Source organism: Pleurodeles waltl, chromosome 8 (assembly GCF_031143425.1).
Source record: "Pleurodeles waltl isolate 20211129_DDA chromosome 8, aPleWal1.hap1.20221129, whole genome shotgun sequence".
Lineage (NCBI taxonomy): Eukaryota > Metazoa > Chordata > Amphibia > Caudata > Salamandridae > Pleurodeles > Pleurodeles waltl.
This window is the reverse complement of record NC_090447.1, coordinates 969,672,876-969,692,014: the sequence shown is the minus strand read 5'-3', so window position 1 is coordinate 969,692,014 and position 19,139 is coordinate 969,672,876. Positions and strand designations below refer to the sequence as shown.

The 19,139-nt window shown below is 41.1% G+C and overlaps 1 long non-coding RNA gene across 1 annotated transcript; it reads right to left on the bottom strand.

Annotated features, from left to right (window-relative positions):
* Positions 1-2,881: 2,881 nt before the first annotated feature.
* On the bottom strand, positions 2,882-16,916 carry LOC138249180 (uncharacterized). The gene is made up of 3 exons (XR_011194762.1): positions 16,615-16,916; positions 16,018-16,100; positions 2,882-3,085 (listed from the first exon to the last, which is right to left on the bottom strand). It is a non-coding gene; the product is annotated as an uncharacterized lncRNA (long non-coding RNA).
* Between the last annotated feature and the right edge of the window lie 2,223 nt (positions 16,917-19,139).

Here is a 19,139-nt window from a genome sequence, read left to right as displayed (position 1 = left end):
AATGCATGTGTGGGGGGCTATAGAGAGATGAATGGCACTTGATGAAGGGCACTTTTTCCTGGGTGGTAGTGAGGGAATCCGAGGAGGACGTCATGGGAGTGGGAGCATCAATAATGATTGCTGGACTGGGCACTAGAGGCGCAAGAGGCGCGAAAGACTGTGACGATTGGTATGTGACAAGGTGAAGTAATAGTGTGCCTTTTTTTTAGTGTCTTGAAGAAACATGCTGATTGAGAGAAGTAAAGGTAAGGTGACCTCTACTGTTGCACGTATCACACACACACACCCTCCAGCAATTTTGTGACTGTCTACGTAGGCTAGTGTTTTAGAGCGACAATTTAGCCAGTAGCAGAGGTGGCATTTCGTTGGATGACTGCTGCGCAAGCCCTCACTCAGGTTATAGAGGACAGCTCTGATGTAGGATCAGAGACTGAGATAGCAGATACTGAGACAGCATCTGAGGGATAGGACAATGGTGCAGACTCTAGGAGTGATTTTTCAGTCGGAGGAGTCCCATTCGATAACTCCTCTTCCATTGATTATGAGGGAGGTGATGAGGACAGTGCTGCTGACCCTTCGCAAGCACAGTCTGTGCAGCGGGACAATAGTGGATTAGCCCAACCCAGAGAGAAGGTGAATGCGGGGGCAAGCACAGAGAGAGTGCTCTCTTGGAAGCTCCCTAATTTAGTTCAGCCCCAAATTCCACCACCCAAATCGTATTGTGAAGACATTAAAATTATCTATCACAAAACAACCTGGTTTTGTAAGGCAGGCACCTGAGTTTTTGGTCCTGGGCTCGGCGGCCATATAGGGAAACCTACCTAACCCAGACATTTCTGGGAACTAGACATCCGGGGGAGTCCGCAGAGGTGTGATGTGTGGATTCCACAAAGTGTTCTTACCAAGAATACCCTGTAAAGGTGAAATGTTGACTAAAAACTAATTTTTTTCTTGCATTTCTGTCACACAAACTACAGGAATATGGGATCCACAAAATTTCTATCACCCAGTGTTTCCACACCTGTCCTGATAGAAACGCTACCCCACTTGAGTACCTGTACCTAGTGGCTGCGTCAGGAATGGATCACCCCAGGGTCAACAGTTGCCCTCATGTAAGGATCAACATTGACCGTTGTGTGATCTAAGGGAATCTGTGGCTCCTCTCAGGTTCCAGAACTTTCTATCACCGAAATGTGAGGAAAAAGTGTTTTTTGTTTGCCAAATATTGAGGTTTTCAAGGATTATGGGTAACAGAACCTGGTGACAGCACCACAAGTTACCCCGTCCTGGGTTTCCCTAGATGTCTAGTTTTAAAAATTGCACAGGTTTGGTAAGTTTTCCTAGGTACCGGATGAGCTAGAGACCAAAATCCACAACTAGGCACTTTCCAAGAAACACATCAGTTTTCAATGTAAAAATTTGATGTGTCCATGTTGCGTTTTGGGGCGTTTCCTGTCGCCGGCACTAGGCCTACCCACACAAGTGATGTACCATTTTTATCGGGAGACTTGGGGGAATGCTGGGCGGAAGGAAGTTTGTGGCTCCTCTCAGATTCCAGAACTTTGCAGTACCGAACTCTGAGGGAAAAGTGTTTTTTGCCACATTTTGAGGCTTGCAAACGGTTCTGGGAGACAGAACCTGGAGAGAGCCCCACAAGTCACCCCATTCTGAATTCCCTTAGGTGTCTTATTTAAAAAAATATATAGGTTTGCTAAATTTCCCTAGGTGCTGGCTGCGCTAGAGGCCAAAATCCACAGCTGGGCACTTTGCAACAAATACGTCAGTTTACATTGGAAAAATGTGATGTGTCCACGTTGTGTTTTGGGGCATTTCCTGCCACGGGCACTAGGCTTACCCACACAAGTAAGGTACCAATTTTATTGGGAGACTTGGGGAAATGGTGGGTGGAAGGAAGTTTGTGGCTCCTCTCAGATTCCAGAACTTTGCAGCACCGAAATCTGAGGGAAAAGTGATTTTTGCCACGTTTTGAGGTTTGCAAAGGATTCTGGGTAACAGAACCTGGTGAGAGCCCCACAAGTTACCCCATCCTCGATTCCTCTAGGTGTCTAGTTTTCAAACATGCACAGATTTGGTAGGTTTCCCTAGGTGCCGGATGAGCTAGAGGCCTCAAGCCACAGCTAGGCACTTTCCAAAAAATACATCAGATTTCAATGTAAAAATGAGATGTGTTCCATGTTGCTTTTCCTGTTGCGGGCATTAGGCTTACCCACGCAAGTGAGGTAACATTTTTATCGGAAGACGTGGGGGAACACAGAATAGCAGAACAAGTGTTATTGCCCCTTGTTTTTCTCTACATTTTTACCTTCCAAATTAAAGACAGTGTGTAATAAAAAACATCTATTTGAGAAATGCCCTGTAATTCACATGCTAGTATGGGCACCTCGGAATTCAGAGATGTGCAATTAACCATGGCTTCTCAACACCTTATCTTGTGCCCATTGTGGAAATACAAAGGTTTCCTTCATAACTATTTTCCCTTTTAATATTTCACCAAATGAATTGCTGTACACCCGGTTTACAATGAAAACCCATTGCAAGGTGCAGCTCCTTTATTGGCTCTTGATGAACCTACAAGCCCTATATATCCCGGCAACCAGAAGAGTACAGCAGACGTAACGGTGTATTACTTTTGAAAATATGACATTGCAGGAAAAAGTTACAGAGTAAAACGTGGAGCAAAATGGCTGTTTCTTTACCTCAATTTCAACATTTATTTTTATTTCAGCTGTTATTTTCTGTAGGAAAACCTTGTAATTCTACACCAATGACCCCTTGCTGAATTCAGAATTTTGTCTACTTTTCATAAATGTTTGGATCCAGCATTGGTTTCACACCCATTTCTGTCACTAACTGGAAGGAGGCTAAAAGCACAAAAAATAGTAAAAACGGGGTTTGTCCCAGTAAAATGCCAACATTTTGTTGAAAAATATGGTTTTCTGATTCAAGTCTGCCTGTTCCTGGAAGCTGGGAAGATGGTGATTTTAGCACCACAAACGACTTGTTGATGACACTTTCAGGGGAAACAACCATATGCTTTCTTCTGCAGCCCTTTTGTCCCATTTTTCTGCAGAAAAAAACCAAAAACTTTTAGTTGTATTTTGGCTAATTTATTGGTCTCCTCCAGGGGGACCCACAAACTCTGGGTACCTTTGCTATCCCTAGGATGTTGGAAAAAATGACTCAAATCTGGCATGGATAACTTATGTGAACAACATGTTATGAAAGCCTAAGAGTGAACTACCCCAAATAGCCAAGAAAGGGCTCAGCACTGGGGAGGGGAGGCCCAGAAGCTAAGGGGTTAAGATCTTAAGCCAGTGAGTGTGTTACCCTAGTTTAAATATCTATATATATAATCTCTCTATCCATACATTATACATTTATTATATATGGATAATAGATAGATAGATAGATAGATAGATAGATAGATAGATAGATAGATAGATAGATAGATGGACAGATAGATAGATTGATATGCAACCCAAAGAAATAATGTGAATGCTAGGGTCAAAATGTTGGGTGAGCCGCAAGAATAAATTAAAGAGTGGTCTAGTTGTATATTGAGGAGGTGGTGGAATGGGGGTTGTCCCTTTAAATTGACACTCTATGCACACAACTCTATGGCTCAGTAGAAAGCTCTGGATGAAATGTGTTGTCCATTTTAATACTGCAGCACTTTTTGGCATTGTGATGAATTAAATTAAAGAATGTTACAAACCTGCTGAGTTGTGCCACCTGGTGCTTGAGCTTTTGAATTGGTGGTGATCACCGCAAGAATTTGGCTTGCACTTGAAGTAGCTGTGATTCGTGTATATATATATATATATATATATCTAGATAGCTATATATATAGATATAGATATATAAATTGAAACTCTATGCAGACAACTCTATGGCTCAATAGAAGGCTCAGGATGAAATGTGTTGTCCATTTCAATACTGCAGCACTTTTTGGGATTGTGATAAATTAAATTAAAGAATGTTACAAACCTGCTGAGTTGTGCTGCCTGGTGCTTGAGCTTTTGAATTGGTGGTGATCACTGCGAGAATGTGGCTTGTACTTAAAGTAGCAGTGATTCGGGCCTATATATATATATATATATATATGAGCATTTTTTGACTTGACTATATCTTTGGCACTGTTTGACAAATCTTCACAAAATATTTTTAAAAAGTGCGCCGCTGATTCTAGTTTCCTAGGTTAATTCCAGTAGAGATTGTAGACATGTCTGCAGCTTGAACCGCTGAAAGGAATTACACCAGATTTGGCAGAAATTTAGCTCTTGGTCCAGAAAGCATGCTTCGTGTTATTTAGTGTAAATTTGTTCAGTAGTTTTTGAGATTTTAAAGAAAATCCAAATTTGCATATCTATGTGCGCAAATAATTCACATATTCTCTCGATCTCGTGCAGGGATCTGATAACTTCCTGGTTGAAGTATTGGCAGCCATTTTGGGACTTAGCCGAGTACCAAACAAAAACATATAAAATAAAGAAAAGGGGCAGGGTATAAATACTCTGATCCCAAAGCCTTGGTGCTGGCGTCCACCTGGGACGCCACCAAGGCAAATAAGCATTTAAAAAAACAAAAAGTGCAGCAAATTTGCAGCACAAAATAGAAAGACAAACAAAGGTGGACTACCATCATTTTCCAATTTTCTCTTCTCAGCACCATCTGTGTTATCATTCTGTGCTTTCTTTCCTTGAGGGTCTCTAGACTATTTTGTAATCTTCCACTTTGGACAGAGTATCTGCTTCTCATAAATAGGGTACAGGCCTAAATAAAGAGCATATAGATTTCTTAATCAAAGCCAATCAAAAACAAACCGGACAAATGTTCTAATTTGCGACAATGCTACATATGACATTTCTTCTTTGAATACATAACTTCCAACATTAACAAAAGCTACATCTACACTTAAACCTTGTGATTTATGAATGGTTAGAGCATAGGCTAGAAACAGTGGGAACTGTTGCTGCCAGATATTTAAGGGCCAGATGTACCAAAAAAGCCTTTTGCGATTCGGTAATAGCGATTTTTAAGAAATCGCTATTTCTGAATCGCAAAATGCTATGTATCACATTTGCAATTCGGTAATAGCGATTTCTTAAAAATCGCAAATGCTACAACCGAATCGCAAATTGCGATACCGGCCCCATTCGCACCTATGGGGCTGTAGGCCCATATTTGCGAATTTTTTGCATTTCCCAAATTGCTAATTCCTAACTGGAATTCGCAAATTTGGGAAATGCAAAACCCAGGGTGCTGGGTGCCTAAGGCCCCCTCTGCTGCACCCCAATAATTTTTTTAAGGACATGTAAGGTGCACTCATGCTAAAGGGGCATGTGTGCGTTACATGTCAATTTTAAAAATGCATTTTTAATGCATTTTAAAAATGTGCACATGGTTACCACCAAGTTCAACTTGGTGGTAATAGCGATTCCTTAATGCCCAATTCGCATTAAGGAATGGCTTGTTACATGAGGGTTTAGAAATCACAAATAAGGATTCCTTATTTGAGATTTCGTATTTAGAGAATCGCAGTTTGCGATTCTCTAAACGGGCTCGCAATTTTAATGAATCGCTATTTTATTGATTCCTTAAATTTGTGTTGCAAATGCCTTTTATAAATACTGAAAGGCATTTTTGTATTCACAAACGGCCATTCGCACCGTTTGCGAATGCAAAAATGGATGATCCATCTGGCCCTAGGTCTTTTACAAGCAAAAATAAATACAATACATCGGCCAATCTTCTTCACGTCATCTATCTGATCAATGTTAATAGCCAAATATTCTACCTCATCTCTATTAAAAAAATTAATTAAATCAATAACTTTACCCATTCCACCATTTAATAAGCCTTCCTCAACAGTTCAAATACATCGCAAAATAACTCAAAAATGTTTGCATACACATAAACGCTTTTCTAACCCTGCTGTCTTGGATACAGATTTCTTTAGAGAATCCAATTTTGCTTGCAGTTTATCTAACAGTACTAATGAGACTCCCTGATGCTCTATTTTATCAATAACTGTAATTTCCAAATTATCTTCTTTCTCCAGTTTAGTTGTTTTTCATTATTAAAGTTGAAGCACTCTTGAAGTGTTGGCATTAAACAAACTATAGATTTCTCTTCTTTAGTGAAATTGATCATTGTTTCTACTGCTGTAATATTAGATTGGAATAGACTCTTGATAACTGATAAGGCGACTTTCTAAAGCACATTTTCCCTCCTTTGTGAGCACTCCCATTCTAATGTCTTTCAGTATATCTCCATAGTCCACATCAAATGCTTGGCACTTGTTTTCCACTAATTCTTTGTTTCAAAGTTTAATCAAATATTCATATTGCCCATACTTCCCATAGAATTTCTTGTTTGTTTATGCAAAAGTGTTTTAAAAACAGGTTGTCCTTTTAGAGGGATAGGTTGGAGTAGGTCACCAAACACAATTAAATGCTTTCCTCCAAAGATTACATCATAATTTGTTCTTACAATCTGCTACATCCTTAAGTGTGTGAAGGCAAGCATTATGTTTGATACTGTCACATAGGTTCTCATTATCCTAATAAGACTACTGGATTCGGGAGGGAGAATCACCTGCACTGCGGGGTCTGAATCTGATCCCACATCATGTGACACCTGTCGGCCTAATCCGGATTTGTTCCAGCTAACTAGCAGTGCCTCATCTCCACCCAAGAGTAGGGATGACTGGGGCAACCGGGTGCATGCCATAAAATGACTCCTCAGTGGAATTGTGGTCACTCAGAGCTCATCCATTTCTCTCAGTTACATTAGTCTCACATATGCAAGGACAAGTTCAATAAGGTTTTATTGAACTAACTGCATCTTAGATAATAAAGCATGTATTGCAATAATTTGGACGATGAAGCACAATAAGAATAAAATTGTGACAAGGAGAGTAAAACACAAGAATAACACTACCATACTGTCACTCAGGTCTAAAGCAATAGTTCCTACCTAAGCTATGTTAGAGCACAGTAATGGTAAGCTCTAATTCTTCCTTTGAGGTTCCCCCTGTGAAGATATCATCCCTCATACCTGAGCAAGAGGCCTGTAGTCTACAGAGGCAGCTGTAGCAAAGCAATCAGCATACAGTCGTGGTCATCTTGCTGGAATCTCCCTCAACGTACAAGGGTCAAAGTAGTGTTTTCATAATAAAACAACTGATGTTACAAGAAAGGATCCCCATGTAAGAGTGTGTATGTTTCTGTGAACATTGGAGACAAAGCATACCAGTTTTGCCGGCAACCTATCTTACTGCAGCTTTGAGAAAAGCACAGAGTGAAGGAAATGTCCTGTTTAATAACGCTTTGCTGACCCAGGCAAAGAACAGCTAGATAGAGAAAATAAAAAAAGAACGCGAATGTGGCTAATGTTAACATAATATAACGAAGCAAAAAAAAAATATATCTAGGTTACAGTGCCCAGCGGCAGGCCTAGTTTTCTAAAATAGCGTGTATAAAACTATAGCTAAAATGGCTACACAACAGTACCATGCTCACTTCATCAATGATTAGAGGCTTCAGTTTTTTTCAATAGTCTTGATACCTCATGGCAAGCATCACCAGATAATTTCTGATATTGCATTTTTTTGTCATTTTCAAAAGGTAGTATTGGTAGTTGATGTAGAGTAATTCCTTGAGTGCTATTTGCAGCTAATCCTGTTGGTGCTGTTACTACACATGGCAACTTTGAATCTGTAACCTTCTGTAGATAACCGGTGGTAACTATAATTAAAAAGCTTTTCCCCGTCCCAGCTTGTTCACTGATGTATACTAGTATTGGTTAACATGAAGAACATTCACATCTTTTCTTCCCGTGGAGAAATCCATGCTATATTTTTTCTTTGGCTGCTTTGTAAGCTCTCCCTGGCTATTTCAGTACCAATTGCTTCTTCCTGTTTAAACTCATCTTTCAACAGTTGCAAGTATGTTGGAAACACAGAACACTGAATACTGTCTTTCACAGCACTGAATGAGTCTTCATAACAGTCATAGTGTCTGAGTACATCTGATTCAGTACACCATGGCTTCAACAGTTGCAAAAATGGCAAATAGAAAAACTCTCTTCTCTCCAGAGTTTGGCAACTAAGCTATCTGTGGGTAATTGGATGTTCTTTTTGTGTCCCATCAAACAACAGTCACATCCAAGGACTGCAAATGTTCCTTCCTCTATGTTTTCAGTTACATTAGTTCTATATTTATAATGTTGAAGTGCTTCATAGAGACACATGTTTTGAAGATGGGGACTCCTTTTTGGGTAGTATGTATCCAGCATGTTAGCCTTTAGAATGACTGTACTCTCAGGATCAAATTCAGCAAGGTACTGTATTTCTGGGAAATACTTTAATACTCTATTATGACTGTTTGCAAGGCCTAGGTTTACCCCCCACAATTTCCCTAGACTTGTAGAATAACCTTGCTGAACTCAACCTAGATGCACATTCGTAAGAACCATTTTCCCCCATGGGAAAGCATTTTCAAACTCAAACTGTACAATTTCTTCTTAAGATACTTTTCTGCAGAAATCCCCTCCCACATCTCTTTCATCTCTATCTTTTCTGACTTTGTTATATAAGAAGTCACATAGCAAGCAATGGAGTTATCTGCAACAAAATGAACATCCATATTTGCATTCCACATCTTCAGAATGACAGGGCTGTAGTCATTTATATATTTCAAAGGTTCTGTTCTTTTGAGGCTGTATGTATTTTTGGGTGATTTCCATGTTAGGGTGTATCTGGCTGCAGACAAAAAGCTGTTTACTCTTCCCTCTGATATCGAAGGTCGTGGGAATCTAAAATTACATCTTGTGTGAAATTTTGCTTTTGATCTGTATTTTTGATTACAGTATTTACCACACCTATGATTTTTTATTCGTAGAACTTGATGTCTCAATCCCTTGTCAGCAGTTTCTTTTGGGATAGCACGTCACATACAGTTCTGTGAGAGACAATACAGACTGTTCAGTGTCTGTTCCAAACTTAAGGGAAACTTTTACCCATAACAGCAGGTGACTTTGTGGAGCACCTCTAACTTGGTACTCTTTACGGCAAAAATAAATCAGTCACTTTGCGAAGTGGAGGATTTGTTTTGTTGCAGATTAAAGGCATCATTGCTTGAAACCTGTAGTTAAAATATCTGCAAATGTTTGCAGGGTCCAAGGGGCAAACTTCTGGTGTCTTCAGATTGATGTCTTTTATGCTTGAGTTTGCTTCTTTTAAGAATTCAAGCAGGCCATCCCAGGCATACTCAGCACAACTGAGTGTCAGAAACCAAGTAGGTGTTCCTAGGTTCCTCAACATGCATTTCAGCACACCATGGTGACGATACCAATATTCATTGGGCACTACTTTCCTACATATCTTAGTGACTGTAGGAGTCTACTTACAGTACTTCCATGAGATGTTTAGGTAAATGTGTCAGTATGTGACTGTCTGTTTTAGTACCTCCATGGCTCTCTAAATGTGTATGTAAGTAACTGAACGAATACCTCAGTGCCTGTGTTAGGGAATAGAGGGGTACGTGGGTGTATCTGCAATTGCCTTTGATACTCCTATATACACATGTAGTTTCTGAGTATGTGAGTGAATGTAGAGGTCTCTGTGTTACTCTGTGACTGGGTGAGACAGAGGATCCATGCTTTGGAAACATGTATGTCAGTTCCTTTGTGGGTTGTGTACTCCATGTAGTGCTTGGTGTAGGCATCTGCAAGTTCATGAGTAAGTTACCAAAACTCCAAAGGACATCTCTCAATCTTTTAAACACAAACTACCTTGGTTTATGGCATACCTACACCTTATCTTAGATATGACTTATGATGTACTAAAACGTGGGTTTAAGACTTAAAAAACAGCTTTTATATGCCAGGTGAAGTTGCAAATAAGAGTGCACAGACAGGGTCTGCACTATTAGGCCTGATCCATGTTTAAAGGAGTATTTCTCTGGATGGATGACGAGGGTGTGACACTACTTTCCTACATGTCTGAGTGAATGTAGGAGTCCACGTATAGCGGTGCCATGAGATGTTTAAGTAAGTGTCCTGGCATGTGACTCTCTGTTTTAGTACCTCTATGACTCTCTAAATGTGTATGTAAGTTGTGGAACGAATATCTCAGTGTCTGTGTTAGGGAATAGAGGAGTATATCGATGTATCTTGAACTTCCTTTGATACTGCTGCATCCATAAGTATTTTCTCAGTATGTGCCAGAATATATATGTCCTTCTGTAGATGTCTCACTGGCTGTGATAGAGGCTCTATGCTTTTGTGAACATGTATGTCACTTGCTTTATGGGTGGCATACTCCCTGTAGCACTTGGCATAGGAGCATGGGTAAGTTATTCAACTGAAAAGGACATCTCTGATGTTTTAAACCCCAAGCACCATACTTTATAACATACCTACAGCATATCTCAGAGATGAGTAATTTCTACTAAAACGTGGGTTTGACACCTGAGAAACAGCTTCTACGTGCCGTGAGAAGCTCGCAGGTTGAGTGCACAGACAGGGATCTGCACTAGTAGACCTGAACCATGTTGAAACGCTGCATGTTTAACTATGACTAGCAGTCTTGTTCTACACATCTGACTCAGTATTAGTTTGAACAACATATCTTGCCATATAAGCAAATACAAACCTGCCCTTTAATTTACCAACACCTATCCTAAATGGTACCTAATACATAACTGTCAACTTTCACAGGTTTATGCTTTATATACACCTACAGTGCATGTTTTTCCCTTTCAATTCTGAGTCTTGTGGTCCTCTTTTAAAATGGAATAAATAGAACTACAAGTCCCAGAATTCAAAGAAAAGCATTCTTTATGAGCAGCATATCCTGTATAGACATGTGAAACTTTTACTTCTTCTAATATGTTGTTAAGTATGAGTTTAACCCTTAGCGTGCAGTTTCTTTTCTAGCAATTACAGCATGAAGAAAACAGCACATGTACAATATGCAATTACATGGTAACAGTTTGTGAACCAACTTCTCACACACCTAGTCTACAGAGAAATTGCATGTCACCTATTAATAAATATATAAAATAACTCACATTTCCATTCATAGATCATCTCAGGTACTTTCAATATTTTAAATAAATTTTTGTCTTCAAATTAAATTTAATTCACATGCTTGAAGATTTAGTTAATTGGAGAAATCGTTTTTTGCTCTTATTAGATAGAATCAATTGTCTCAGCAATTGTGAAAACTAAGCATGAGGACATAACATTCTCATGCAAACAAACTACAAAATGGCAACCTTTCCAACTTTGCACTGTCTGATAGTGTGGAAAGCAGCAAACAAAAACACATCTTTCACATTTTAGGTTTGTAAGCCCACTTCTGAATGGTTAGTATGTATTAACCCTTTCATGTGCTTTTATAAAGAAGCCCAATATGGTGAACTGTTTGTACATATTTGCATCTTAATCGTCATCGTTGTGGCAAATTCGCAAAAACATAGGGCCTGATTCTAACTTTGGAGGACGGTGTTAAACCGTCCCAAAAGTGGCGGATATACCACCTACCGTATTACGAGTTCCATAGGATATAATGGACTCGTAATACGGTAGGTGGTATATCCGCCACTTTTGGGACGGTTTAACACCGTCCTCCAAAGTTAGAATCAGGCCCATAGTGTTCAAAAACATAGGTAGCTTGGTAGTTTTATGCTTGAGAGTACAGTGCACTTTATTAGCAATCCCTTACTTGGAAATGAATTCCTTGTTAAACAATAATGAGTATAAACACCTTCAGTTTTTAAAAAGAGAGAATTCTGCATGAGGGTCTTAGTGGATCTGTGAGTGGGTGCATCAGTGTCTGAGTGGATCTGTGAATGGGTGCATCAGTGTCTGAGTGGGTCTGTGAGGGCGTGTGTGAGTGTCTCAGTGGGTCCATGAGTGGATCCATTAGTGGGACTGTAAGGGGGTGCGTCAGTGTCTGAGTGGGTCTGAAAGTGGGGCCATCAGTGGCTAAGTGAGTCTGTGTGTGGGTGCACCTGAGTGGGTCTGTGAGAGTGTGCATGAGTGTCTCAGTGGTTGCATCAGTTTCTGAGTAGGTTTGTGAGTGGGTGCGTGAGTGTCTCAGTGGGTCTCTGAATGGGAGCGTCAAGGTCTCAGTGGGTCTCTCAGAGGGTACATAAGTGTATGAGTGGGTCTGTGAATTGGTGCATGAGTGCCTCAGTGGGTCTGTAAGTGGGTGTGTCAGTGTCTGTGTGGGTCTGTGAGTGGGCGGGTGAGGGTCTGAGTAGATCTGTGAGTGGGTGTGTGAGTGTCTCAGTGGGTCTGTGACTGGGTGCATGAATGTTTGAGTTGGTCTGTCAGTGGGTGCGTCAGTGTCTGAGTGGGTCTGTGATTGGGTGTGTCAGTGTCTGAGTGGTCTGTGAGTGGGTGCATCAGTATCTGAGTGGGTCTATGAGTGGGTGCGTCAGTGCCTCAGTGGGTCTGTGAGAGGGTGCATGAGCATGTCAGTGGGTCTGTGAGTGGATGCGTCACTGTCTTAGGGGGTCTGTGAGTGAGTGCATGAGTGTCTGAGTGCTTCTATGAGTGAATTAATTAGTGTCTGAATGAGTCTGTGAATGTTCTTTTTTTTTTAAATGTTCATCGATATTTGTGAATTTGTCACAAAGTCACAATGGGAGCCACGCTGAGCATCGCAACATATTCACAAATATTTTGTGTGTAAAAAAAAAAAAATTGCATTTGACCCTATACCACACCCCTGGAGTCAGGGTACCTCCACTCTGACCCTTTATACAACTTTTTTATTTTATTTTATTTTTCAGCCCGAGGACCGTGTCCCGTACCTAAAGTGATGGGCACAGCTTTCTGATCAGGATACGGCCGGCCAATCACAGCATTCCTTTTAGCGTAAGTATTCGCACGTATTCGCACGTATTCGCAAATAGGCCACGATCGCTGCAAAAATTTTGTGATAGATCTGCAGCTCTAGATGTACAAATTTATTTTCCTTCTAATATCTTGAAAACTACTGAACTGATTTACACCAAATAACAAAAAGCAGAATCTGCAGAACAAAATCTAGCTTTCTGCCAAATTTGGTGTAATTGCATCCAGCGGTTCAGGCTGTAGTTGTGTTCAAAATTCCTAGCAGAATTGACATGGGAAATGTAGTTTTTTACCCCCCCCCCCTTTTCTCAGCCTCCACTTGACGGATCACCCCGAAACTGTCCATGCGCAACAAGAATCATTGGCACACTATTTTGGGAAAAGTTCTGAAAAGATCTGTCAAACGGCACCAAAGATATAGGCAAATAAAAAACGCTTTCCCTACGGAATCATTGTCCTAACTTTAACTACCTACTGTTGACCCCGCCAGTAGGATATATAAATATATATATATATATATATATAGTAATAAAAAGACTGAGCTTTTTTTTACTATAAATGCTTTATTAAAATGTTCATTGAAAGTAATTTACATTAACAAATTCCTAGAAACACACTGAAAAAAACATAAAGGTTACAGAGATAGTAAAGTTATAGTTAGGAATTTTAATAATATGTTACTTTACATTAAATATAAATCTTAGAAATTCACTGAAAAAATAAATGTTAAATGGACTTTATGGTTTGGTCAACCAGTAATAGTAATCTCAAGTAAATATGCCCTGTGGCCCTAAAGTAAGTATAACTCTCAATCTCGCCACGGAACTCCATTGGCTGCCTCTTTTGATTTGCACCATTTTCAATACCAGCTGCATCATCTACAAAGTCGTCACAAACAGTGCACCCTCGACTAGCTCACCATCTCCTGTGACCTGGATACCATTAGATAAGACATCAAGAAGTGTAAAAAAGTAGAAACAAGGCAACAAACTTTCTTCATCAATGTACCCAGGATCTGGAATGAAAACCCTATGACTATTAGGTTGGAATCAAATCCCCTCCAATTTTAGAAAAAGATGAAGGCACATCTCTTTAGCAAGCATGATGAGTAGCAGCCCACTAGCAATAGGACATAAAAATCTCTATTGCAATCAGTAAGAACTGTCAATAGCAACCAGAAATAACAAGTTACTAGCTTTCCCTCTAATTACTTTTTGACTGCAACCTTACTTTTGACCATGTACATTGATCTGCTGCCTTTCGGTTAGATATATGCTATAACAAATATCTTTGTAGACCCAGCAATTTTCAGGACATAAAAACAGTAAAATTACTCTGGTGGTTAATGCACGTGCTAGAGAAATCTCCATGCGGCCTAGTCACAGGTTTGGCTTAGAAGAGACGATTAATGTGGCTCTTACATAACACAATATGTAATATGTAGTTCACAGACTTGTATTTTGTGCTCAGCTCCATTGCAGCTTTTGCTGCAGATATCTTTGTGTTTCCTGCAGGTCACAAGTTGTAATATGTAATTGAATGTAAACTGGCACCAAGGACATGCATCCAAACAGCAAGCGTAGACCATGGTTGTTTTTTCTCAATATTTTAATAGGAAGTTGCAAAAAATATTATTTGGATAGTAGCAAAGATGTATCAGTAAGTGCTTGTAAGTGGTTATTATAATTACTCATATCAACAGTTCTGTCTGACTTTCGGTACATGGATATCTCTTATAGAAAGAGCTCAAAGAGCTCAAAGACCAGCATCCAAATCATAGTTTAGCTGAAGCACGTGACGTGACAAGCAGAGTGCCTTTCTTTCCTCCACCGTAGTGACATCAAGATGCTAACGCCCCTGCTAGCCCCCAGCTTGAATGAGAGTCGAACAAAAGAGTGCTGGCCCTTTAAGTGAGGCATTTTTATTGGGCCAAGATAGAACTGGAAGAGGCATGCATCACCTGCAGGTTGCTATTCTGAACACAAATCAAGCAAAGTGAAGGTGCCACTGAAAGTGTCCAGGCTGCAAATTTTCATCAGGAGAAAGTCATTGCATTTCACTGAGGCAGGCCCTGATCTGGTTCAATAACAGCTGTCAGATCCAGGAACCAGATGAATGTTGGATCCATCTCATTTGCAGCACTGTACCACATCGAACTAACATGCTACCCCAGGTCCCATGGGTTTGCAATGCAGCAGAAAGAAGAAAAAGTAATAAAAGCCCCAAAAAATAAATGTTTTGTTTACAATCTGTAGTTTCCTTTGTTTGAGCTTTCCCTGGCCACTCAGCAACAAATAGGTGTCCGTTGAGGATCAAGGGACAATGGGTCGACCCTGGGATGTAATCAGTGGTCAATCTAGCTCGAGGTCATCAAAATATCATGTTTACAGGGCTCTGCTGCTACAAACAATTATTCTAAAATGAGGTAATCAAGCTGGCTTAATGGAAGAAAACACACTGCTTAATTGAGCTGGTGGTTGCAGCTGGGGCCTACTGGCACTCCTTTTTGGGGACTGTCACTCAGTTTTCCTCATTAGACTTTGACCCAGAGCAAGAGAGAAAAAAACACAAAATAAGGAAAGAAGAACGAAGAGAAAGACAGAAACAACAGTGACAAGAGGATAACAGGAATGAGAAAGAAGAATCTACAGGACTGAGATAAAAGGGCAGGGAGTGTCAGGTTGTAGATTATGGAGGAATGAGGTGGAATCAAGACTACATAGCCCCAGAGTTTGGCACCCTGGCATTCAGTAGTGCGGGCTGTGGGCTTCTGAGCAAACTCTGGGCCCTAGCATTTATTGTTTTTCAAATTGAATACTGAGTAAACTAGTACATAAGCCCCAGTTACATCAATTAAAGTCACATTTGTATTTTTATTTAGACACGAGGAGCTCTAATGGTTTGCCTAAAATCACAGGAAGTTGTTGAGCAGATGCCGAGACTGTAACCTGGCTTCCTATATTTCCAAAGTCGGCAGCTTTGGCTTTAAAGCCCCATCCTGTCCAATTTGACTTCCGTCTGAGAAGAAAGTCGTGTTTCTAAATTTACCCAGCAATACTACTACACGGAGTTTTACATTAAGGTAACCAAAAAAGTAAAGCAAAATTGCACAATTTTGCCACTTACCAAGTAACGGAGGAAACTTATTTGTCTTCGCTTTTCAGTTGAAAGATGGTCTATACTTCGAGATTTTTTTTTTTACATCTGCCCTAAGTACAAAGACCACAAAAAATATATTACTCGAAATGTTTACATACCAGACCTCATATTCTGGCGGCACCGTCAACGAAAACTTTGCTCTTTAGCCATCAGAAGTGTACAAGCTGGGATTTTCGCAGCTATTAAAATTCAGCCTGGCTGAAGGTATCGCACATGACATGAGACTACTTGGCAGCTATGTTAGCAAAACCTGTTTGCTGAATCCTGTATTACATAAGGAATAAAAATGGCGAAAAGTGTTTACTGCGTTATTTTCCTGGCAAGAAAATTTAGGGATGTGCTCCCATTGCACATGGTGTTAAACACTTTATTTCTTTAAGAATGATTGAAGTTTTAAAATGTGCGCCCATCCATTTTAAGTTTGGAGCAGTAAAATGCCTTGTTTTCCAGGCATAATGCATTTCACGAAACCTTGCTCACGGTACTGCGTGCAGGAGACAAGTCGAAAACAGCTGTTCCTCCCCCTTTTCAGTTCAGAAATGCAAAGTGCTTGAAAGCAGCTACCTGGGGATGTGGGCCATGAAAGGATTCCGCTGCAGCATATCCAAAACAAAAGCCATGCGTGGCCCCCACCCCCAGGCCGACTGGAGCAGGCGGGCAAGCAAGCTCCGCAGCTCCGCAGCTCCGGCCACAGAGCTGTTTGATTGCTTAAGCCTGGTAGCGAGACAATAGGACCAGAAAGAATGGCCGCTTCCTTCCTTCCTGTCGAGGTTTCTGCCCGACTGAACAAACTCAATGGCGCTGTGCTTCACAGCAACACCAGGCCCTGGCGCAGGCGGAGATCAACAAAGGGCCCTTCGAGGGCATATCCAACTTCACCTAAGCCAAGCCGCAGAGCTGTGGCTTCAGCCGGGCCTGGGGGCGTGGAGGAGCCATCAAAACTCAGACACTGCTGAGAGGGTGTGTGAGGGGGGATGGGAGAGGCACATGAAGCAGTCAGGCGGGGACTGTAAACATCCAGGTTGCTGATCAGAAATGCATGGACAATTGTGATAACTAGAGATTTCCGTTTGTGTGTTTTGTCTGGAGGCCAGCTCTCCATTGTGAACTTTGTTTTGATTTGTTTTTCGTTGGTCGGCGTCCAAGTATGGTACACTTTCTCTGCGGGAGAACTTTTGTGTTAGAACGGATGCAGCTTTGTTGGGGATTTGAAATGGTGGATTTACATATTAGAATACCTAGTGTACCATTGGACTCCGCGGGCTGTCATATTCGCAGAGTTGCCCCATCTCCAATGTGACACTTTCAGTCAGACCTGGCTTCTGCCAAACATCAGTTTGCATTTTGGTATTTTCTAGACATACAGAGTTAAAACGGAAATACAAGTACCAGAATTCAGCTTGCCACTAACCAACTATTTAGGACTTTTTGATGGTGTCAGACATAATATGGCCTGTTCGGCTGTACTGCTTTATTTGTATGTCCCACATTAGAAAGTGGCGCTTGTCATGCATGTTGACCGTTGTCATGATCCAAATCAATGATACACATTTCATCACCCTTGGCAGTAGGAAGGGTGAGGTAGCCATGTTCAGAATCATACTTGTAACATAGCTTGCAGTTGGCACTCAACCACAGGTGCAACAAAAGTGTCATGTCCTAATGCAAGCAATGAATATGAGCCCCTTTGGTCCTGGAGTTTTAATAAAAGATAGCTATAATTCGGCTAGTGATTCCCCTGCGCCCATAAGCATCAGTGTTACTGCACCTGGTCGAATAACCATAACTGCACCTTATTCAAGCTGATTTGCTCTCCCTTATGTCCCACTTTCCACTTCCACTGTCTTTCCCACACTCTCGCTCATTCGTCCTAATTTTGTGCTTCCTTTTAGGTCTCACCTACACAACACATGTACTGTGCTGCGAGATGTAACATTTACTGTTCAGAGGGCTGACAACCCGCACACAGCATGCCATTAGTTGTTTTCCATGTCACTCATTTCCATCCTTTCGATAGCTTAGCTCCCGTAGGCTTTCCTTTCTGTCTTATGTTAGCACTTCCCTGGAGCATGGACCAACTATATGTGTTCTTTCTCGTCTTTTTTCCTCCTTGTCTTTTTGCAACGCACATTCCTTGATGTGCAATGTGCTTTCAACACTGGCATACAGCTTCTTATTTAAGTTGCTTTCACCCTATCTGCCATCTCTATCATCACTTAAGTTACTTATACTCACAGGTGTATTACTCTACTACTCTCTATGCCCCTTCACTCTACACCACTCCTTTCTACCACACTCTAGTCTACCCTATTCCACTCCACGCAATGCCACTCTAAGCAACTATACTTTACAGGACTCTACTCTACACCACTCCACTCCTCTCTATACTACTCTCCTCTATGCTACTCTACTCCACGTCATTCCACTCCACTTTAAACCACGCTCTGCTACACTATGCCACTCCATACCATGCTATACCACTCTGCTCTAAGCCAGTCCACCCTACTTTGCACCTCTGTACTCTATGCCACTCCTCTCTGCCATTCCAATCTACTCTACATCACTCCACTCTGTGCTTCTGTACTCTATGCCACTCAAATCTGTGCCACTACACCATACTTCACACAACTCATGCCACTGTATGCCATGGTACTCTGTGCCATTCCACTGCACTCTATGCCACTCCACTCTATGCCACTTTACTCTACGCCACTCCACTCTATGCCTCTCCACTCTGTGCCACTCTACTCTATGCCACTCCATTCTACACTGCTTTACACTACCCCACTCTATTTTACACTACTCTGCTCCACTCTACTCCACTCTCTCCATAAAAATGCCACGCTGTGCCACGCTACTCTGAGCCACTCCACTCTACACCATTCCACTCTATGCCACTCCATTCCAGTTTTCTACACTCTGTCACTCTACCTTACGCCAATCCACTCCACTCATACCTGTCTACTGTACGACACTCTATTCTACACCACTCCAATCTACAATGCTCTACCCCACTTCACTCTATGCCACTGTACTCCACTCCATTCTCCTCTGTACCAGTCCCCGCACCTCTACTCCATTCCATGACA